The 25,962-nt window shown below is 33.5% G+C and overlaps 1 long non-coding RNA gene across 1 annotated transcript; it reads left to right on the plus strand.

The window, feature by feature from the left end:
• The first annotated feature begins 11,463 nt into the window (after positions 1-11,463).
• Positions 11,464-19,679, plus strand: LOC128547477 (uncharacterized). The gene is made up of 3 exons (XR_008366577.1): positions 11,464-11,604; positions 15,188-15,251; positions 19,527-19,679. It is a non-coding gene; the product is annotated as an uncharacterized LOC128547477 (long non-coding RNA).
• The last annotated feature ends 6,283 nt before the right edge of the window (positions 19,680-25,962 follow it).

A 25,962-nucleotide genomic window follows, 5' to 3' on the forward strand; every position in this document is an offset into this window, starting at 1 on the left:
TATTGTCAAATCAAGTCATTAACTTAGAAATAAAAGCGCATAACACAATAAGCCGGAAAAGATATGCGGTAACATAAATATATAATACTGTCTTGTGAACGTAAAAAAGATATTTAATTGGTAATTGATGAATTAGTCAACATCATCTTTTCACTAATAAGCTTATAATGACGAAAGCTTCATGTTAAATTAGTGAATTTTTTTTAAACCTTTGTGTGTATGTACTACGAGTTGTATACAGGTAAACTGGGGAACTGCAGTAAATGGCGAAAGATACACACCGTTGTAAAATTCTGATTGTGTGTGAGATATGTGTATGACCAGAACCGGCGTACCGGGGAATAAATTTCTATCGCTCAGAATCAGCTCAAATTTCGAGATATGACTAATTTGAAGGTCAGGAATAACGCGGTATTGTTAAAATGAACCGGGGAATTCCCCGGTTCGAGGCGTATCCCCAGTACGTTGGTGTGTATTCATACGAAATTACCCAGTTCGCAGCGTTTACAAACTCACGCACACACACACACACACACACAGAGACTGGAGTAAATCAATATGTCTCCCACACCACTGTGTGGTGGGAGACATAGTGACCTTAATTCTATTATTAACAGCAATTCAACAATAATTATAGCAATGATAGCATGAAAAGGGGGTCAGGCACTATCTGTGCTTATGTGTTACGTTATCAGTACATCAAATATACAAATTATTCTGACATTGTCATAATTACTCAACCCGCATATTTTTCAATGGAAAAACGTATCTGAATCTACAAAAAAGATTGCTGTTAAGATTTTAAAAACATATTTTGCTGCTTTAATAATATACAAATATGCTTCAAAACAGTAAAAAGTTGAGGTTACCGTGCGTCTACAAGAGACACTTCATAAGAAATGTAGAACAACTGGTGAATTTTGATATTTAAAGTTTTTTTTTCTTTGACAAACCAGATTTAATAAAAGCTTGTATTTTGTGTGAAAACCTGTATACATAAATAAAGACACAGTAGTTTTTGGTGTTCTCCTATAGGTTCTTTGTCTCAGTTTTACTGTGTGCCTTCTGTATATTGTATTGTATCAATAAGGATTTTTTTTTTCTAATATTTTATTAGCCTGCATTGAACGGTCGTTCTATGATATTGTTCAGGATATAATAGTACACATAACGGGGACATTATTTTTGTTAATTCAGGTATGTAGCGAGACAGAAATAAATTAATATATTTTTTTTACAAATCAAGCGCGGATCTAGGATTTTGGGCTTGGGGCGTGAACGTTCGGTTCCTTAGGGTAATATACAGACGTTCCATATAACTCTCCGCTCTACTCTTTCCTTGCAATAAATACAATACTAAATGAAGCAAAGCGAGTTGAAATATTCATACTGTAAACTTCCATGTGCATTTGAATATCAATCCCCTTAGTAATTATAAAGATACGCGAGCAGAAATTTATTGTTTGTTTTCTAGAATAGTTCTTAAGGATGTTGTATTGTAGTTATGATTTGCGAGCGGAGCTTTTGAATAATTCAATTTCAATATAACTCCTTTAACTTATAACGAATAATGCCGTGCGAGGGAAGCGTTGGAAACATGTGCTATGCGCTAGCGAAACGAGTTGAAAGTTTCCGGTTTGCGTAAAAATATTGCACTCTTTGAGCGTAGTATGCAAAAGTTCTATACGGCTATAGATATAAAACGCGTGTTCTTGGTGAGTTTTAAGGTGGAGGAGTAGGTAACGGGCTGCGCCAACCTAACACCACTAGACTAGTGCAAATGTTATAGAAATACATCAAAATAAGTACGGAGGAAATCTAAAAACTGGTTAAATAAAACATTAAAGCAAACAAAACAAGATTTCTAAAAATCAGTTAATACTTTATATAGAATAACTTGATGATTTGTCTATTCCATTTTTTTTGTCTTTTTCGGTTTTGTAAAAATCTATAGACAGGGTATTTATATGGTTATCGATAATATTGAATTGACAATGGTTAATCACATAGCACTGCTCTTTTTACATTTTTCAATCCAGGCGATATCGTACTACTTACGAGTATATAGGGTAATGAGAATTGTTATGTGGACAAATGTTTCCTTTATTGTGAGAAATAGGATATTTCCCTCTAAACTTTGACCTGTAACTTACATTAAAAACAAAAATGGATGTTAAACAGTGCACAAATGGGACCGCAATAAATATTTAGAACAATACTGAAGAAATTAATTGATATCAGAAAAATTATTCACTGAAATCAAGCGTTAGTGTGAGTATATTTGAATTTGAACGTGTCTTGGCCTTTTGTTTCATTCACCCAAATCTTATCAAACATTTCATCCTGTGCAACAGTAAACCAGTTCTTCCAGTCGCCAACTTGACCTACAAGTATAAAGAATATGAAGGAAAACACCTTGTCATGCATTGAAATTAAAGTCATGTATAAGTTTATTTCCAGACTATTTTAATGCTCTATTTCTTCAATCAGTTGGAGAGACTTCCTCCGTATAGCTTAATAAACAATAGCAAGTTTGTCACATTTTCAGCTAACTTCAATGACGCGAAAATCAGATATTATTTGATAAAGTAAAAAAATATATAAAGAATGCAGGTCTGTATAAACCAACCTACATAGTACATGTGCTTCCTATGTCCCTTGTTAAGTTTGTTACATTAAATAGATCACGCATTGGATGTCCTGTGGTTGAGATCAATCATTTCAATCAGAAGCGAACTCAAAACAGATTCCAATAAGCTTGAAGCTTTCATTGCAATCGAGCTAAAACAAATTAGTAATAACTAATCTAATCGTTTCTTTTTCTTCTTTTATTTATCTTTTACCGGTTAATCCACGTAATGTTGACACAGTGGGAAATACTGTTAACAATGTTTACATAGCTAATACAGTTTTTCGTGTAAATAAATGCACACGACAGCTGTCATTATATGCTGAACTTTATTATCTTTGAAACGTTATTATAATATATCGCCCTTAAGCTTAACCTAATATTTCTACCATATTCTCATTAGCAGTGAAATAACAATCAGCTGACAGCTCATAGTAACATAAAAAAGGTGTCCAACAATTACAGAGAAATGCAAGTACCTTTACGGAAGAATTGGAAACCTGGTTTGCAGTAAACATGGAATATCTTGTTACTTCCTTTTTCCTCTGCCATTTTTTTAAAACCGCACTTATCAATGATGTCGTTTCTCAGTTGTTCATCTAACTGTATGTCGAGAAACTTGAGCAATTTGTCCAACTCTTCTCTCCCATTATCAAATTAATATTTATGAAAATAAAACGTAATAATCGGAATACTTGAAGATACTCGCGACTTTGTTTCCACAATGTTCATTTCCACCAATTTTGGCATGTCTAAAATGTTTATAACGCCGAGAAAATAATAAAGTGGTTGATAATAAAAGAAAGACACAGGCAAAAGAAATTCTAGAGTACTCGCTTTTTATGGATTAAACTCTGTGGGTAAGTCCTTTTTAAACCAAATCAAGTGACACAACGTTTTACACTAATTGCAAACATTTGAAGCTGAATCAGTGTGTGTGGTATCCATTATCAGTATTTACTTAATAGAATAGAACTCACAATAAAGGTATTAATACAAGAACTTACATTCCCAGAACCCCCATCCCCAGACCGCAGCCGTCCCCTCCATTAAAAAAATGAAATAAACTCTTAACATTGATAATGATTTGTTTGTGACAAGTGCTGAGAATTAAAATAAGGAAAGCCATTCCTAAAAGATGAAACTGTAACAATATTATTTGCAAATACGGGAACATTTTACAGTCCTCACGACACAAACAACACTTTTTGTGACATATTACATAGCACAGTAGAAACACACTAAAAGAAAATGGAACGTTGTAAATGTAAGCTAATATGATATATGATAATATGAATATAAGGTATTCATAGTCAACATACACCCCAATTGTTAACGAATAGCGTAAGCGATCTTGAGATATTCTCGCTAATCGAAAAATGTATTAGTTTATGAACTTTTAAATTATATATAGATTCATAGGCCACTTCTTTATCCAAATTGTACATCCGTTGTTTCAACCGTGTATTTACAGGTATTTACTTTGTCATACGCTGGTACCGGCGGGCACATCGCGCCCGCTGTTGTCGGTGACGTGGTGTCAGAATAAATACCCTACCCTGAAAGGCTGCCTAGCTCTTATTTCCTATTCACGGGCCCGCCTGTTTGTCGACTTACTGGTATGGCATGCGTTTCATTGGTCGTACTTTCCAGTGCATGTCGCGGTCTTGAAACGATAGCAAAGATGATTTGTAACGATCCGCGCACCCTGTGCGTTGTCATCCTTCTGCGAGGCTGCCTGGGCTCATCATGAATTCGGCCTGTGAGCTAAAACTTCTGTTGAAGGCTAGCCATGGTGGACACATGTCTGCAGAAGACTCGGGCAAACTGTAAAGAATATAACTCAATTTCAAAATTTCACTGATAGAATAATATTAGTATTATAATTTATTGTGAACGGAAATTAGACAGTGTAACTAAAAATATATATCTATTTTACTTTATCTAACTTTGTCTCGCTTTGAAAATGAATGTTATTTGTAAAGAAATAACGATAAACAATATTGCTGAAAAATGAAAGTTGTCTCCCTTTGAAAATGAATGCCATTTGTAAAGAAATAACGATAAACAATTGCTGAAAAATGTGTTCCACCTTGTTATGCGAAATTTCACAACTCGCACGCTATTGCGAATGCATCAAAACGAACATGTGTAACTGTTCCAGAATTCAAAGTTTATATCAGTATACTGACACTTTTTTCGTAAAGTAATATACATGCTTTACATGCTGTTCAATTTTCATGTCAAACAACTCTTTCTTTTCATGACTTGGTGTTGTTTGATTTTTGTTTCTCAAAGCGTAATTCTAAGCCTTGACTGCATCAAAGTACGTAGACCGAAAAAAAATTAAAATATCATTTTCTGAAAAGAAAAAAAAGAGTTATTTGAGCTGAAGAAAAAATGATTCCGGGGAAAATATTTGGAAAAATTGAGACAACTCCGCTTAGACTTCATGGTAGGCTTAGGTGGTTGTTGACCTAGAACCTCATGCACACTTTGCACTTTTAACCTCTAGGCAGGGAAAAAGCATGCATAATCACCACTTGGATTAGCAGTCTGAATAGAAAACTATGTAAAGATCAAATAACATAATGCCCTAGGGAAAGTGTGACATTTTCTATGGTGAAATTTGTCAACAAACAGACGATTTTTTTGAAAAATTCAAAACCCACAGAATTTCACAAGGTAAAATATGTTGAAAAGGCTACTGCTGGAAAGAGAACAATCTCTACTACACATATATATGCGTCAAAATATGGAAAAAATATCTAGAAATATAAAAAAATCAAAGAAATCAATTTCAGGACTGTTAGATGCATGACTGTTTTATCATGCATAGCATTTAACATAGATAGGTTACTTTTTCCTTTGTACTGATATATCCTAGACAGGATAAGATTAACAAACGGTGTTCACTCAACAATTTCACTATATAAACTGATTGTTTCCCTTGTGTAAAGACGACTTTTAGGATAAGATTCTACAGAATCATTTTGTAAATATTTGCAATCAAAATATCATGATATAAATAAAATCCGATTTACTTACGTATCTGAGTGCATGTTCGGCTTGCAACATGCCGATTGTGCTACCGCGCTCTTGGATATTTATCCCAAACATTACAATTTTAATAGCTGATTTTTTTTTTGTTCAGGATGAATGGAATTCTAGATTTCCTCGTATTGAAATCGTGCACGTACCAGGCGCAAAACCGCTGGATCGTCACGGTTGAAAGATTTTACAATGACTATACATCTAATGCAGGCAAACAACTTTATTTATAGTTTAAAACTTATACATTAAATCATATTCGAGAAACATGCCATGAATACACTACCACTTTAGAGTCCCTACATTTTGTTAACTCAGCGCCGGGTTATAGTGATCAGTACAGCCAGTCTATCTAGCCCTCTGATCCGTGACATTTCGTGCAAAGCATAGTTGTAAATACATGTACACTATAGTAGTCGCAACTTGACCGCGATGGTTGACCTTGGGTTGATTATTCATATCGATTATTTTATTGTAGAAATAAGGGGTGCTTAGGGTAGCCGTCAGTTTCAAATTTATGAATGCAAACAGCTGAATCGTTTTACGTACACTCCTTTTCAATAATAGGTTGTATCTAATTATGTATTATAATACAAAGGTCAACCACCGGGGTCAAGTTGCGTCCACTATACTGACTAGTGCACAAATTAAACCAACTATATATTGTCTAGTTACAATTTGACAGTGACATATTTAGGCTAAGACAATGAATTTAATGTCTAAATATATTATTTTATTAATGTAGTAGTATGCATGGTACTTCATGTATTAAGGTCAGTTTAGACCACACTTTGTTTCTACAGTGTAAGATAGTTATTATTTTATGTTTATAAAACTATACTGAGAAGAGAATGTGACTGAATATGTTTGCACATGAAGTTGTGAAAACAGAGCCTAAATTGCCCACCGAATAGCTGTATTATACCAGTATTACCAGAGTTATTTGCACCAAGCTCATATGGGAGGAAAGAATAGGTCACTAGGTCGTGGTGGGTCTTTAATGAGGCAGCACAAACTAACTGTGTTCCTTTGTATTTCCATGATGGTAATTATACATGCTTTGCATGAAGAAAATAAAAAGAAAACAAGCATCAAGTTACAAATTGACAGTAACATATATTAGGCCAAGATAATGTGTGTAATGTCTTAACATTTTATTGAATTACAGTAGCAATATGTACAGAAATCAATGTATTTAGTTAAATTTCAATCACATCTTGTTTCTATAGTGTGAGATAGTTATTCATATATATTTTTGAAACTATACCGAAAAGAGATTTACTGAATTAGCTTACAGATGAAGTTACCAAAACACATTTATTCAGGAAGGGCCTAAATTGTCCACCTGAAAACTTGTAGTATAGCTGTATATCACCTGTATTAAAAGAATGATTTTCATGAAGATTTTTTGCGTGAAAAAAGTAGGTAACTAGGTCGTGGTGGGTCTTTAACACTTCTAGTAAGTTCTTGAATACCGGTGGTTTAAAATAAATACTATAGCCTATTTATTAACGGTTAATGCGAATGCAATAATAGTACATATTGATAGCCACACGAGAACTACATGCAGATATAGACTTGTTATAGTACGCTACGCGGAAAATATAAAATGGTAGTACTGGACTGGGAATTCATGGCATGAACAGAATTTAAAAAGTGCTGGGTAAGAAATGGCATACATACATACATACATGGGCTGCATTGACATACATACTTTATCTGTGATCATACATACTGTACAGCAAAACAAACTCCGAGGACGCAAGAGAATGAGCCAAAAATGATCAAGTTATCCATGGCTTCCAGCAATCTTAACATTGACTAATTTACACTGCTTGAAGGCTAGAAAATTTAACTACACACTGTTTGAAACATAAGTCTACAATTATGACATTATAAAATTTAATTATATACACAGAATGTTATATCCCGTTTCACGTAATGAAAATTACAGTGGGAATTCGATATCATTTCGCTTTTGTTTCAAAGTATCGTTTTTAAGGACTCGTGCATTCATCGCTCTCAGTTCTCAATTCAGTGTGTTTTACCTAGGTATAAACACCTACTAGCGTACTGTAAAATCATTAATATTCGTGGGGGACTACTTCTCGTGGATTTCGTGGTTAACATATACTTCTCAGTTCCGGCGAGAACTGAAAATGCAGAGTTGACTGATTTAGGATCTGATGAAGCCAGCAAGTATCAAACTATATACTGTAAAATCATTTAATTTCGTGGGCAGAAAATTTTGTGGGTATGGTCAAAACGGCAATTTTGTGGGATTCGTAGATTTCAACTTTTGAACATAAAATGATAAAGCTAAATCACTGGCCTTATATACTATCCGGCCGGTCCGTATTACGGACTAATTTACATATGATTGGTAAGACGTATCAAAACATGTCCATCATTCTGTCAAACAGTTACTATTATTAGAACTTATTTTATATAACTACATTTTGTGACCATATAAAACACGTGCGCTTTTATGAATTGATAAAGAATCAACAGTCCAGTACATTTGTATTTGAATTAGTTTGTTTATTAGTAACAACCTTGTGCGTCATACATTAGAAAATACAATTTGCTTTCTGCGTACTAACAAAAAATTGATCAAGTTATTCATGGCTGCGAGTGAAGATTGGCCAATTGACCTAGGGAAGTGAAGTCTGTTTACCAATTTCCATCGGTAGAAATAATACTGCGTAATAATAGCACACTTGTGATTTTCAAAACACGTGTTATCAATCGATATCAATTAAAGACGTTTCAATATGCTATTTTCAAATGGCATATATGTAGGAAATGATCAAAAGCTTTGTTCCTTTTTAATAAATCAACTTTTGTTTTATTTTCCTCCACGCCTCTTACCAAACATGAGGTAAGACATGACTGTGAGATTATAGCTGAAGTCACCATTATACAATTATGGTTGATATGTCATTTTTTGGCCTTTCCGGAGGTGATACTGTCCTAGTCAAATATTTACATTGCTTTAAGGCTGGGCAATTCATATTGTCCGAAATACAAGTCTATATATAACATATATACTCATACTGTTATATCCCGTTTCACGGAATTTCAGTGGGAAGTCAAATTTATTTACTTTTTGTTTTTTATCGTTATTTACGGACCCAGCCTATTAAATCAGTGTGTTTCAGCAGTGTTTATCACATAGAAGCACTTACCTACATCAGTCAACTCCGCATTTTCAGTTCTGGCCGGAACTGAGTCCTCCTCTGAATAGAAAGAGTAGTATCTGTAAATCTTAATCTTAATAGGATATAATAAATTTGGAACTTTCTATTTTAGTTTGAATTGAGTAATCTGAATAGAAGAAGAGAGTTAGCCAGTATTCATCAGTGTTTTAAGACTGAAACATGGACAAAGATTTTAAAATGCTAAGTTATCTTTCTGCTCTATTACTGTTGTATTAGCACATTATAGTAATGAAACTTTGCAATAATGATAAGGTATTGTCCTTACAGAGAGCTCAGACAAAAAATTGCCTTATGTTAATATAAACAAAGATATGGCAACTAGAATATTTATCGTTCTATAGTTACAGTTTTAGACTTTATACGTCAGTGAGTATATGGCCATGCTATAGAACTGTTTTGGTCTGAAATGGGTCATCAGAATAGAAGGAAAGAAATATTTTTAAACCTGCCTTTAAAAAACCCAAATGATAAATATGGAGGATGTTGATCTCCTTTTAATGCAAGGAAGTGTACCTCTTGAAAAAGAAGAAAAGAACATGATTAATTGTCTGCACTGCCACCAAGTATATTTCGTGCGCAATAGATACGTTCCATATCAACTTTTTATCTTCGTATTTAAGGAGTACTAACAAAACTAAGAATAGAATTCCGTCTTATTTCCACTTGGTATTTCCTCCTATCAGGTCATATATTCGTATACTATATATATTGAGCTTGAAACAAGCAAAAATGAATAACGTAATCAACACGTTATGTTTGTTTATCATACATCTTACACATCTTACACTAAAATGTTGTAATTAGTGATTTTTAAATACCTCTGTGATATGCAATTTACAGTATAAAAACTGCATGACTTACGGTTTATCTCTGCTTTTCCAGCATCAATGGTTTCAGTCTCAGTTTCTGAATCGGCGGCATTCAGGTTTTCTGAAAATCATAACTGTAATTAGAGGATCGGAAAAGACATTGTCTAAACATAAAAAACCGACAAAGTGGACTAGATCGGATCATTCTGAACGCTACTTAGAGGGCAGCTTACTTTTCAGAGAGCCGTTTACTAATACTGTAGATAGCTTGCGGTCCAGTCTATTTGCAAATGTTTTGTTATGCATTGACATTATGTTAGTTGTTAATACATTTATCAATAAAGTAATACTAAACTAACGGTATGTTGGTTTGGATCCGCTGAAGTTGTTTGATTTGACGCAATTTGAATTTGTCTTCCAAAAGGTCAAATCAAGAAAGCGTTTTTGATTATGACACATACATTTGTTTGCAGAGAAAAAAAAAATGATAAAGGTGTGTGTGTGTTCGGGTTTAACGTCTTTTTCAACAGTTTTTCAGTCATATAAACGACGGTGTCTACTTGTAGCAGTGAGCACAATGCCCAACTTTATAGTGCTGCCTCACTGGAATATCACGCCGTAGACACGTGGCATGATACCTCACCCAGTCACATTATACTGACACCGGGCTGACCAGTCCTAGCACTATCCTCTTAATGCTGAGCGCCAGACTCAATGATAAAGGTAGTTACTCACCTAAACTGTAATATATCGTAATTACGTTTTACTATGTATAGTGAATCATGCTAGCAAAGAGATTGCTCAACATTGAAGATCACATATATTTTGTTTGTCATATTTGTTAATTCATGTATTGCATGTCACCTATCGTAAAAGAAATGTCAGTTCAACATTAGAGCACATCTAAGCAGGGGTAAGTTACACATGTTCGTTTTGATGCATTTGCAATAGCGTGCGAGTGGTGAAATTTCGCACAACAAGGTGGAACACAGTTTTCAGCAATTCTTTATCTTTATTTCTTTACAAATGGCATTCATTTTCAAAGGGAAACAACTTTTTCTCAACGATTGCTTAAAATAACCGGAAAAAGTTGTCTCCCTTTGAAAATGAATGCCATTTGTACTTCAAATAATCGGAAAAAGTTGCCTCCCTTTGAAAATGAATACCATTTGTAAAGAAATAAAGATAAACAATTGCTGAAAACTGTGTTCCACCTTGTTGTGCGAAATTTCACCACTCGCACTCTATTGCAAATGCATCAAAACAAACATGTGTAACTGTTCTTTGAAAATGGTTAGTTTTTAAAGGCGTTTAACTGTCCGGAAGTGGAGCCCCTTTAGGCAGTCCTTTTCCGGAATTCAATGTTTATATCAGTATACTGACACTTGTTTCGTAAAGTAATATACATGTTTTACAAGCTATTCAATTTTCATGTCAAACAACTCTTTCTTTCTATGATTTGGTGTTGTTTGAGTTTTGTTCCTCAAGGCCTAATTCTCAACCTTAATGAAGTAGTTAATGTAAAGATTTATATAACAGTATATTTTATCGTTACATTTATAGATACATATGTTAAAGTTTTCATTTCTTCTTTCTTTTCTAAAGCTCTGTAGATATACAGTGCAAAATCAGTTGACACACTAATCGGTAGTAAATAACTGCAAGGCTAAACTTCCGAATGTTGTTTACCTGTGTAAATTTAATTTAAGTTACTGTAATAAGCAGTTGTCTTTAAACCGGAACGACGGATCTTCACCTGTTCGTGTATCGACGTATCCTCAAAATTATGTTTAACAAACCTGAACATTGTTGTTATTCGGATTAAAGAAGACTTAACACATGTTACATGACTCATAAAAATACTGGCGGAATAATGACACACCTGTAAACAAAGGTAAAATTTATATATAAGAAAAACGATAACACTGTATTGAATGTGTGCTATGGACTCTGGTCAGGTTTTCACGCAGGCCGGTATTGATTCACCTTTACTTCCTGTAAATATCTGGGGTGATAACAGCTGGTTAAAACTACATTATGATTGGTGGATAAAAAATTACACAGGTTTTCGAATGGAACAGATAATATTTTCTTAAATGATGTGCAGGTGCTCCAGCTGCAGCTGTATTGTTAAGACAGTATAATCCGTTGAAAGACTCCTGTGGAAATAGCCTATGTCATAAATCTGAATCCTCTCGGTAGCGAAACTGCGACTTAGACTACAAACCTGCCAAGCTGATACGGAGTGATCTCCCGTAAACGATTTACAGTCAACTCGTCCTCAAGTCAACTCGCCCCCCAGTCAACTCGTCCCCATTATGAACATTTCGTATCCCTTGACGATTTCAAAAATGGTCATTTCGTCCCCCACTTTTCAGCACCTCCGTTTAGTCTTTTTTTTGTCAAAGATTCCTAGATTATGATTAATATTATTATGATGTAAAATATGTGTTCTGTTAAATATGTTCTACCTAAATGTCACGGGTGACTTTTATGTAATATGGGTTCTGTATGAGGAAGTCTGGAAATATATATATAATATATCTATTACAATACAATGATTATCTCTATATCTACACGATAATGGCGGACAACAATAACAAAAGTCCACGTAAAACATAACATACGATTTCTCATTAAAAGCATAATACAATTGCAGTATAAAACAATGAGAAGGAACACTTATGGTGAACATGTCACACTTGACTGAGCAGGCAGTTGATACAAGGGTATCATCAAAGGCATCCGAATTCCAGTAGGCGCCGCCATTTTGTAATTATGCATATTTATAACAAATAGCCTCTTTGCCAGCCTCTTTACGCATCTTTAAGTCAATCTTTAATGAAATACAACTACGTAATAACCGGACCTACAAAAAACAATAATTTAGTTTTAACTATCTAACTCCTAAATCTTACATGTCATAATGTAGAATCGAGATTAACTAAATGAATATTCATCATCTAAAAATAGAATCCCGCCCAAAAATATCGTCTACTATTATTCTTCTCGGCTGCATTCTTTGCTGCCTCCAGAGGTTCTTTTTACAATTTTATTTCATACCAGCTTTATTATTTTGACATTTTAAGTATTACCATCAAAACATACTGTAATAAAGTAAGACTGTGAATGCTATTGTACGATACGTACCATCACCGGATTACAACATTTCAGTTACTTCCCTTGTTTTTGTCAAGAACTGTATAATGCATATCTTTACTTTACTGTGCTATTAATTATTTCGAAGTTTGTGATTTCATGCCTTTTGATTAATTGTTTTGTAATTTTCAAGCTGTGAACTTTTCGTGCGCACTTTTTACAAAACCATTAGTTTGTTGGTGCCGACTTATATAAAAGCTCTTTTTCTCCTGGAGTTTTTGGTATCCATTCTGGCATTTGGCAGAACTCTTTTGCTATAGTATTGCTAATTAGAAATAAGCAAACTTACGACCAAATTCTGATCAGTGCCATTAGGACAGCTGTCAACAATGGTTCCCAAAATTTTGATAGAGTCATGGTTATTGTCCGCTGATAACAGTCAGGTAGAACCGCTCATCTAAAGGTATTTGTATATTATTTTAAGTTAAATAAATGTTTGTGTGAAATAACTTTTAGGTATCCTTATTAAAATAGATAAGAATGTACGTAAACTAGTAAAACACATAGTTCATAATTGTTTTATTAAAGATCCCTTAAAAAGAATATTTAATATGCGCTAGAAGGAACCTTTTGGTAAGCTAAATCTTGTTACAATATAATGATTATCTATTTATCTACAAGATAATGGCGGACAACAATAACAAAGGGGTTCACGGAAAGGGATATCTGATTTACTATGGTACGGCATCCGTCAGTAAAGTATTGTATTGGAATGTATAGGTCGTAGAGGAGAATGCATATTAAAATATTGGAATATCATTGGAATTTACACGAATGGTATAGACCTTAGACAATTCTTATTTTATGACCTATGACATTATTCCCTCCTTTGTGAAAATGTCGTCCTCGACGTTGTATTTCAAAATTCAATACGGCACATCCTGCAAAAGAACATAATTAATTAAAATACAATTTCACGTTAAATGAAATCTGATCTGCGTATCATATAATTCCTAAACATAAACATTAGGACAAAATTTTACTGTTTACAGTAAAATCCAAACAATGATATTAAGATTAAATTTCATGACATAAAAACAAGAACATTTTACTTTAAGCTAGATCTGCACGTTTAGATCGAACTTTTTTTTCTACAATGTAGATTTGATCAGAATATACATAGAAAATTCAGGCAAAAATAAAAAGATAGGGTCGTGTGCTGGATGTTTTTCCTAGACTGATTTTAAAAATTTAGACCTCATGCAATTTTTCGTCATGGAAGTCTACGATAAAATCATAACTTTCATAACATTTTCGCGAATAGAAAATTTTCTACAGTGTAGATTTTGATGAAACTTCTCACAGTTGTAAATAAACATATGGCCTATAATGTGGTGAAATAAAATTTGTCCTACCCTCATATAAGATATAGCGCAATATCGGCCTGCCTAATAAACTTTGCTTTATCTAGTCAGTGTCAAGATATCACTTTTGCGGGAACTTTTGAAATCACTTATTTTATCAAAATTTTGCATTTAAATCATCACCATTGTATTGGAAATGTCTGAACTTGGAAAATGAGTGGTCAAATCAAAGGTTTTTATCCTGAAACAAAAAAGTTACTGTTATTTTTCACCTTTAAGGCACTTCAGCCGGAAATTTTGAAAACATTTTTTTTTCCGAATTTTTCATTTAAACTGTTATCATTGTATTAGAAATATTCTAACTAAGAAAATAAGTGGTAAAATCAAAAGTTTTTATCCAGAAACAAAAAAAGTTATTGCATTTTTTCAATTTTCCACAAACTGTATTACACTATGACGTCAAGTCTGCACGCTGTTGCTCTTTCCAACGACTTTTTCCTGATTTTTTGAACAGATAGGATGAATAGAATATTAGATTACTGTCTGAATGAATTTAAATTTACTAGGCTGGTCTACGAAAAAATATATAATAATCGCCTAATATATTTTCTTCGACTCGCCTAATAAATTTAAATTTATCAGACAGTAACCTAACATTCTCTATTTGTATTGGTCCATGTGCTTATTTTTAAAATATTTGACCATGATTAAAGTGAACCGGACATTTCGTGCTAATTTTAAGACATTATTTTGAATTATTTAACGCGTCACATGTTTTCATATCATATTTTGACTTTAGAAATATAGTTATTGTGCTATTGTAATAAATGTACTCACAGGTTGCCATTATTTCATAAAATGATTTTCATTTCCGTACGCCAAATCCAGTCTTGATTCTACATTTTCTAGATAAATGACGTTACACCATCACTTCACTTAAAGCATGTTAAAGCGTGCATTGACTAATGCGCCCGTGTATCTTTTTTTAAAGATATTTCTTGTTATATATTTCAGATGAGTTTCACGAAATTTGAACTCAGCACCATTTCACTTTCACTTGCGGTTTGGATAGTGAATTGTAAGTATTTGTTTGTAATAAGTGAAGGTTTGGGATATCGGGAAAATATGTGACAGGGATATCTCGAACAAAGGTAACAAACAGAAGGTCGGTATTTTTGCCCTTGAAATGTCTGTCCTTTCAAGAGCCAAGCAAGCAGAATGTTTTCAAGGATAATGACTTGTGACAGAAACAATGATGAAGCCCACAGATATAGCAATAGTTGTGGGGCTTGTTGAAAATCTAAGCTGGCAAGTAGTATGTACTCCTCAACCACATTTGCCCATAAATCACATTAGTTGTGCTTATTTGTCCGTGTATTAATTATTTGGGTTCAAGTAAACTTGTAATTGTTAGACTGTAGAATTTCATCGAGGGAGGAATCCCGATTCCCTCTTTTATTTCTACATACGATACGAGGAGTGTTCGATATGAATTGCTTATTGTCCTCTAGCTCGATATCCACGTGGGGCACGATAAAAACCAATACCTACCTGTATAGGGTTATTCAATACCTACACAACGGTGTATAAATGTACATGTTAGACTAAGTGTAAGACATAAAATTTGCCATTTGAATACACGCAATCATTGACCACTGTAGTAAAAATGGTTGGGAGAAGCGTCGACAAGAAAGATGAAATACGAGCTTACATCAAAGCTCGCTCAGAACTTGGTTGTTCTTTGAAGCAGCTGATGACTGAACTTTCTACTGCTTATGGACCTTCTTGTGTGTCTTATGACACAGTTCGGCGGTGGAAAAAGAAATCTGAGTCTGGTTTAGAGTCCATCAAAAATGCACCGAAATCAGGTAGGCCAAAATCTGCATCTCGTAAAGAAATCGTTTCCAAAATAAAGGAAATCATTGAAGGAGATGCCAGATTTACAGTTCGTGATATTGCACGAAAGGTAGGCATATCACTATCAACGGTTCACCTTATTTTGAAGAAGCATTTGAAAGTCAGAAAGATTTCTGCTAGATGGGTGCCACATCTGTTGACTGATGAGCAAAAGAGGCAACGGGTTAAAGTGGCCAAAAAGCTGCTTCAAATGTTTCCAAATTATGACAAAAAGCAGTTTGCTAATGTCGTCACAGGTGATGAAACCTTGGTCCATTATTTTGAGCCCGTCAGAAAGGTTAGCAATAAGATCTGGGCCACTAAACACAGCAAACGCCCAATAATTGCCAAACGTTCTTTGAGTGCAAAGAAGGTTTTGTATGCAATCTTCTTCTCTGGTGCAGGAGTCGCAATAAAAGTGCCGGTGAAAAAGGGCAAAAGCATCACCGGAAAGTACTACAAAGACGTAGTACTGAAGAAACTGAAAAAGTATTATCAGAAACGACGCCCTGCCACTGGTTTTAAACATGTCCGTCTTCTACATGACAATGCCCCCGCTCATACCTCCGCAATAGTTACGGCGTTTTTGAAGAAAGAAAAAGTAACTGTTTTGCCTCACCCCCCGTATTCCCCAGACCTTGCCCCATGTGATTTCTTTTTGTTTCCGAAATTGAAATCATTCCTTGCTGGGCGGAAATACCAGTCCCGACAGGCACTTGGATCTGCCATTCATCAGTACCTTATTACTGTGCCCAAATCAGAGTACCGTGACGCCTTCAAGAAGTGGATACATTGGCTGAAACTTTGCATTTCTAGCCACGGGGAGTACTTCGAGGGCATGAAATGAGCCCTTTTGGGCTAACTTGAAATTTGAAGTCTCCAGATAGAAATAAGCAATTAATTTCGAACATCCCTCGTATGTGCTCCAACTTGTCACGGTTCTGCATTTGGGATTTGAAAAAAATATTATATGATGTTTTCTTCAGACATTTTTGGGCAGCCCCTTACTCAGTCCCAGAACGCGCAGAACTTTTCTTGTCTCTCCAACCCTAACGTACAGGATGGGATCATCCCCTCTCGTATTAGCCCCAGTCTGTGCATCACCCCACCCCCACCTCATCATTCGCCATAGTTATGGGTTCAGGCCTTTTAAACTTATCTTCTTAAACAGGAATGCATGTAAATGTGAATTGATCATATTTATAATGTATAAGTAACTCACACAATTCTGATATTGCACGCAAATAAGCATTCAAACCTTGCGTACAATAGGTCACCCGCAGGTGCTTAGTTTAATCAAAAGTCTCTGTAGAGAAGCTTGGTGTTTGTTCAAATCTGTTATAAGTCACAATGTTCACCCGGGACCTCTCACACTTAAGACTGACCACTGAAACCAGACCAGAAAGAAAGAAAGTACTGTACATGCTATGCCCTAGTCCTAGGTATACGATAAGAGCCATGGTCATGAACGGGATAATATACTAACCCAATTTATTCGTGCATTTCTCACCTAAGACGCGCAGTGCGGTAAATGTGTACATTGTACTATTCGTATCGCACAAGTAGTAATTTTTCTTCCATCATGCACGAATATTCTAATGCTTTCTTCAACGTTACAGAAAAAAATATTTGATGAACCTGGTGCTTATTCCAATCAGTTCGCTTTTATAAATCAAGCTCGGTGTTCCGTGTTTTCAGGTACACGAGGGAGTCCAGCTAGTTACACATGCACTATACATTAAATCGTATAAAACAACGTTTCTAAACATAATCGTATCTAAATCAATTATGACATAATATACATTTTATTCTGACATAATATACATTTTATTCTGACATATGACATCAGTAAAATTAAAAAAAGATGAAGCCAAGGGAATCGAACCCATTATGACGAACCAAAAGATACACCGATTCGATGGAGTAGTTCAAGTTGTGTATTATATGTATATATCAAAATATTTTACGAGCTTATAAGTTTATAAATTGTTCTAAAGTACATATTATAATGCACATCATATATGTATGTCAACGAGAACACATATTTTTAAAACAACATATACATGTACAGTATTTTTGTAGATCAAATGACAGGATCATTATAGTTCTGAACATATCTTTACAATTCAAGTTTCTCAAGTATTTTTAAAACTTTATGATGGTCATCTTTGGAAATATTTAACAATACGTGCGTTTATGAAGAAGTTTCAATTATAAAGACTACGGACGACGAAGCCGCGAGCGCATTTTTTTTTTTTTTTTGGATTAATTTGTATTTTAGCGGTAGTGCTGGAGTTCTCATAGTATATGCCCTCAAGACTTTCAGTTAGCTCCTTAAGCGTCTGTTTCGTCACTTTCTAACACGTAAGATCCGGTCTTCTTGGAATTATGGCATTTCATGAACTTAATATATTCATTAACATGTATCTGGAATATATTTCATAAGTTGTATTTATATGATTTCTTATTAAAGTAAAGGGATTTCGACAGAATTCTGCCCTTTCGCAAAATAAAATAGTCGGTGTGTCAACAGCGCCTTTAAAGAAACTATCGTAACGTCAGTGTAAACAAACGTACGCTATGTCACATTTTACTTTAACACGGAAAAAAACGTAATAACTTTGTGATACATTGCATGATTTTTTTTTTAAAACATACAAATTTTCAATAGCTGGAAAAGATATTTAAATTCTGTTTACAAAAACAAGGCAACTTTGTTACCTGTAAGTTCAACCAAGTTATAACTTTAAGTTTGTTTCAGTTATACTCTTTACAAGTAGCGTGGGACATTTGTACTAGACATGAAAAATTTATATATATATATTTCTGACATTGAAATAAAATGTCAGAAATATATATATTCCGAATAAGTACAAAAATAATATTTTCTGTGAGAAATATTACAGATTTTTGTTTAAAAAAAACGAGTTAAGTAAGAATTAAAAACTTTTCTTAAATCCACAAGTCCTATTTCTACTGAATCTCTACACATCCATGTGTGAATGTTTTAAGTGTATCTGACGCGTTTTTGATTACGTTGCTTTGTTTTACGTGTATGACGTCTGTAGTTTACGGCAGACGAACATTGCACGGAAATTTAATGAGCGTCAGACATGTTTTTGTTTTTCATCTGTCTGTTTTATCGTAGATGCATGGAATTTCCCGTTATTCTCTACAGCAGAATTTCTTTGTGTTAGGTCCTTTTAGGCCCACATAAAATCGCTAAAAGCTTATTTAGATTAACTAAAAGCTATAAAATAAAACAGAGTTTGGTTTCTAGTTTCAGAAAATATATTACATAATATATATATTGTATCATAAATAGCGATAATGAACCTTCTTTAATAGAAAATATAGCTAAAGTGACTTAGCTCCAACTAAAGACGTCGTGTCATAATGTAAGTCGTGGATTGGAAGTCGTGTTATTCACATTACATTATATAATTATTTTTTCAAGGTGCAGGTTTACCATGGCCAGATTTCGAGAGTGGATGGTTGCCTATTATAAACGGCCTCGAACATGTTGCTAGACTTAACATTGACCATGGTTTAGGAGAAATTCCTGTTCTGGTTGATGTGTCGGTAAAGATCAAGGAAAATATATTTCCGGCCTCAGTTGAATGGTAAAGCAGTTAAAACTTTTTAGTTATTAGATTAAAAATCAGCATAAATTACAAAAGGAACTGCTAACCTTTATGATAATTATTTTAAAAATAGCACTTTACTTCCCTTCTTTTGCAGTTTTTTACGCCTTGGGTAACCATTAATAGCAAACAATTTGGTATGTGTATCATTTAATATTCTTTCTTGAGTAAAATGGTGTAAGCAACGCTTACAAAAATGTTTTCTTGTTTTATTTTTTTGTTTTGTTATTCATTAACTAGTAAAGTCTTTTATCCAAACATAATGTGGACAACAGTGTTTAACCCTCTTACAGTCATCATCAGTTATTTTATCATTATTATTTTATCATTAGTAATTAGCAACATGTCACTGTTTTCTTCTATTGATATTTTGATATGTCCATGGATAAATTCCCGTAGGTTCTTCATAACCAAATATATTAAATGATAGATTCATTTTAGAATTTCAATTTTAGGTATTTGATAATGTAACAGGAAATTTTAATTCCAGTTATCAAGATCGTTTATAAGTTTTTTATAATTTTGAAACTCATTCGAAAGTTTTGATTACAGAAATTTATAATCTAAATGAACACCATCTAAAACATTCAATATCAACGTTCTTTATCTTTATTAATCCTTTCATTGAATTTTGTAATGGTTTTGTAATTCTAAAAAAACTTGAAGCAGCCAATGGGACTATACTTATATCTATTTTATATAATGAGCACAACTGACTCTATTCTCCATCCACTTCCTTCAGAATCCAATTACCAATTCTAATTATTATTTCATCAAAAGCTTGATGTAAAGTTTTCTTTATTTCATTGGTTAATAATTTTTCTAAAGCCTTTGATTGAAAAATAAGACTGATTTATTATATTGTATCAGGTTTTATTCATTTTTGCAAAGTTATTTTTAAAAAACTTTAATTATATACTTTTAAAGATTTTAAAGATCAGATTTAAGTATTTCATAAGATCCGTTTATAGTTAAATATAATTGATTTTTGATCTTGTCTAAATTAATTTAATTCAATTCTTATAATATTGTTTTTGGTAAGATCTCTCGATTCCATCTATAAATATATTTAGAAAATAAAATTCGTTAAGCAAAAAAGGATTAAAAAAATAATAAAAAAATAATTAAAAAAATAAAAATAAATAAAGTTTTAAATTATTTTAAGAAGAATTTATAATATATAACTTATATCCTTTTTCCATTAGTTTTTGATATTTCCACTCCCACAATTACCTCGTTTTCTCCTTTGCAGCACCATAGTTCATTAACCCAAATTAATACCCAGGGTCTTTAGACCTGCATAATTGCTTTTATATGTTTTTTCTTCATTAGTATCACAGTCCGGTTTACAATAACTTTTTTAGGGTTGTTTCTAATATTATTTATTTGGTCTGGGACAATCACATATCTTAAGCATTTCTTCTTCAGTTAATATGCCAACCACAGTCCCATTCAAAAAATTATTTTTTTAAAAGATAAGGATCTATAACATTTTGTAAATTATCAATGACAGGGATTTTATATTCAATCGCTAACATATTTGAATCAAGTTTTGATTTAATAACATTTCTTCTATTAAGAACTGTCTATATATAATTTTTATCTGACTTCATATTTCTCAGAATTGCTGATAATTTTGCAAATCATCTATCTACCTTTCTATTAACCCATCTATATATAATTACATATAGAAAAAAATCTTTAAAACACACCTAATGAAATTAATTGATTTGAGAAATTTGTTTATATTTTCTATCTTTTGATAGATTTTAAAAGTCATTATTTTCTAAATTGTTATCAACTGTTTTAAAATTTAATACTTCTTAAACATTCTGTTTTAACCATTCTTCGTGTAATTTGTGTAGTTTTTTCTAAGATAATCTAAACCAACTTTGTTTTTCTTCCGTTCTGTTTTCTTTTTTGAAGTCTTTTAAAACATATTTCTGGGTCGTTTAACATAACAAATCCCTCAATTGGGTTTTTTCCGTTGTTTTATAATATGATCAGTTAAGAAAAGATTGTATACTGCCCACCACGGGTGGACCATAACACACCCCCGATAGACGATCGTATGTTATATGTACAAACGTTACTGTATTAGTTAAAACACAAAGTCCCAGAAAGCAAACCACCACACACTGTATAGTCAGAAAGATAACATTTTTATAATGACAAATTAAAGATGTTTAGCTGAAAAGGAAAAACATATTTGGAAGGTTCTAGAGTCGCACGATCAAAAAGGTTATATGCAAAAAAATCAGAGACCATAACATTATGCAAACGAGAATTGGTTCTGAAATTATCATAAATTATGATTATAATACCTTTAATAATATCAACAAACGTACATTTTACTGAAGCCAACATTAACTCAACTGAAATAATTATTCTCATATATAAAAAATCCTTATAGGAACAATCTTTAATACTTCTATCATAATCTTTAATAATCTTTACAAGATCTTAATACAACATCTTCCCTTCATTTTTACTTTTATATCCGTTAAGTTTAAATTCCATCATAAGCATTTCAAGAGGTGTTGAAATAATTTTTTTTCATTCAGCATTTCCTAAATAGTATTGTAAAAATATCCATGAATAACTTTATTTGGATCTTCTTTCTTTTACTTTTACAATTCCGTGCTTTTGTTATAAAGTTGTTTTATTTTGTGGATGATGTGTTTTTAACAATAAATATTCTATCGACAAGTTTTAGCAGTTAGTAAATAAGGTAATTACTGAAGGAACGAGCACCAGCACCTGCTACAAATACAGGAATAGTCAGGAACCAGAGCTAATGCAGCTGAACAACCAAAGACACCTGCTGTACTATATAACCCAGTACCTACTTCTCCCAGCAAAATTTATAACTTTTATTCTTTAAGCAGCAGCTAGTATTAGTTAAGAGAATAATTGAATTGATCTAGTGTTTCTCTCTATTCCATTATTATTAGAATTAGATTTTAATTGCTCAATTATATAAATAAACCTTTTTTATTTTCTAAAATTAAAATTTCTTTCAATTCACAAAGGATGTTAAACCCAACATTAAATATTTCACTAAAACCTTTCCATTTATACTAAAGCTTGTTTTTTCTTATAGTACTCGTCTGAAACTTTTTCTATTCTAAAAACTTCTTGTGTATTAAGGTCAAAGTTCTTGTCCGTAAAATGAACGGGGGCGGGGGGGGGGGGGGGGTGGGGGGGGTGGGGGGGGGGGGGGGGGCTTGAACTAAATCCATATTTTAATCTTTAATAAGTATTTCTGGGATTTGTATTATAAATTTTATAAATATAATATTCTCCTCGTCCCAGTTTGGTGTATATCCTTTTCAAAATGTCTTTTTCAGTTTGCTTAAGCGCACTCGATCACCAATTTTAAATTTTGCTTTGCTCTAATTGATATCTTTAAATCACCATATAAATTAAAGTAAACAGTACCTTATACTTTAAGTTTAAACTGGCTTTCGGTTGGTGGTCTTTTTTATATACTAGAATGTTTAGTTAATGTTATATTTCAACCATATCCTGCAAATTGTCCTAAATAAGTATAAGTATTATTTCTTGAAAAATATTTCCACATTATTCTTTTTAAAGTTCTATGAATCTTTCAATTACTACAGCTTTTATTACCTTTCATAAATGTATGATACATATTAAATCTTATTTTTTATCAAAAATGATTCCAAACTTTTTTATTATAAAATTCTTTTCCTTCATCCACCCATAAATTTCTTGGTAATCGCCTTTTAAAAATTATTTTTTTCAATGCATTTTCAAACAGATTCTCCGGTTGTATTCTTGTAAATGGAATAACCCAAGCATATTTACAAAAATATATCAATAATAACGGTAACAAGTATTTTACTCCATTATATGTATTTTTGGAAAAAGCTTGTACAAGTCAACTTAAATCAGGCTGACCATGTATCATCAATATCATTAACTATTACACCTACGTTTTTGAAATTTTCGTTTAATTGGTTTGTGCAATTCTTCTGCTAATTCATCACTCCAATTTATTTCGGGGGTAAACTCTCCCCCCATTTCCCGTTTTTTGATTTTGTCCAACCCAAGATTGTATTTCGTTTTGATACTGGCTTTACAACTAAATGTTTTTTGCAAATCTTTACGATTTACCAAAAGTTTTTGATTAGTGTTATTTAAAATGTGAAAGCATATGCTTATCACATGTACTCTTATTTAACACCACTGTCATAACAAAATCATGGTCCATACATACTGCCATCCAGATTCGTATGACAGGAGGTCCGACTTATCTAAAGGATGTTCCTGGTCCACATAGTTTATATCCTGGGAATTGTAATAAAAACCTTTTTTAGGTAATAAAGGTAACATTGCTTATGAATATCAAAATTACCTTCTTTGATAGTATTTTATTAAACAAATTTTGCTTTCCATTTTTCCGCAAGATTTACATTTTGCTTTTAACATTAGGCCTCCCGTTTTTTGCTGTAACAAAGTGAAGGATTTACATTATCTGTAAATTTCTTTCTTTCAAACAATATATTTTTTTTGGGGGGGGGGGGGGGGGGGGGGGGGGGGGGTAAACTCATCTATATCTTATGTATTTAAAAAACTTCCTTAGTTGGTTTTAACTGGGTTTAAAACCTGTGGATTTTAAATGTCGGCATTGACCAGTCCTGACCAAGGGTCAAAAGGTCAAATGAGGTTAAATTGGGCTTCGCACAAACAATTCTTATACTACTGATAAAGTAGTTTATCTCACTACAAAAATCATGCATAATTGTGAGACTCTCAAGCAGGACCTCCATAAATTAAACTTTGTACTGTTGTTACTGCTATAACAAAATATTTGTAAATTTCTACATAAAAGTTACTAAGTTGTGGCCACAACTTGGTAAATGGTGGCCAACAACTTAGTAAATCGTGGAACATTTAGTAACTTGTGGCCAAATCAAGATTAAAATTGTGGCCACAACTTAGTAAATCGTGGCCCTCACATAGTAAATTGGTGGCCACAATATAATAACGCGTGACCACGACTTTATATCAACCATCGAAACTATCAATAGATGGATAACGAACGGACTGAATGATATAGATTGGATGTAATCTACTACCTAACTACTTATTTATTTGTCTGTACTTCCGTCCGTCTATCTATCTATCCTTCGTTCCTGCCTTACCTCTCTCACGTATACATTTTGTGCGTCCATTTCTACGGTTGATGAATTCTGCCATTTTGCATCGAGCGAAAACAGAGATTTTACAAGTTAAAATGCGAAGAAGCAGGTTGAAAACTCTCTAATTTGTGCAGAGACGCGGAACGGGAAAACAGATAAATACCCGGTCGCGGGGGCAGATTAGTAACTGGTTTGGTCGCGGGCGGGTCGCATAAAATACATAATCAGCTCTGCATCAAAACGTAGAGTAATCACGAACCCGCGCCCCGACATTCCAGTTTACTAAATCACACCCACGATTACTTGCTGATTGTCATGTTTTCGCTCCTCGCCCCCGCTAAATAGCGAGTTATCGCCCCTAACCCCTGCCATTATAAGTGGTAAATTTCACGTGTTTTCGCTAATTATCGTGTTTTCTCTCCCCACCCCTGACATACCAGCTTCTAATTCTCACCCCGTGACCCCGGTAATTATCGTGTTTTTGCTCCGCGTCCCTGCAAAAATAGAGTTTTTAGCCTGCGTCCCCGCATTTTAACTCGTTAAATCTCGTGTTTTTCGCTCGAAAGGTCGCCGAAGATACCGCAAAATGACAGAATTCAGGAACCTACGAAATGGACGCATAAAAATGTCTACGTCACCGCAAATGGTACGACAGGAAAGGAAGATAGATAGACGACCGGAAGTGCTGACAAATAAATAAGTAGGTAGGTACGTAGGTACCATCCAATCTATTCATCTGTCCGTCCGTCTATCCATCTATTTATAGTTTCGATTGGCTGATATAAGTCGTGGTCACGAGCTATTATATTGTGGCCACAACTTATCAAATTGTGGCCACAATTTACTAAATTGTGGCCACAATTTACTAAGTTGAGGCCACTATTTACTAAGTTGTGGCCACAATTTAATAACTTGTGGCCACGATTTACTAAGTTGTGGCCACAATATAAATAAAATGTTGCGGATGCCACCTCTGTGCCACCGTAAATTAGGGACCAGCAGGTCATTCAATATTTGATGATTTTATATCCATTCGTATCTCAACAATATTTGGCCATCCAAGTCTAAATAACGGATGACT

This window comes from Mercenaria mercenaria, chromosome 12 (assembly GCF_021730395.1).
Source record: "Mercenaria mercenaria strain notata chromosome 12, MADL_Memer_1, whole genome shotgun sequence".
Classification (NCBI taxonomy): domain Eukaryota; kingdom Metazoa; phylum Mollusca; class Bivalvia; order Venerida; family Veneridae; genus Mercenaria; species Mercenaria mercenaria.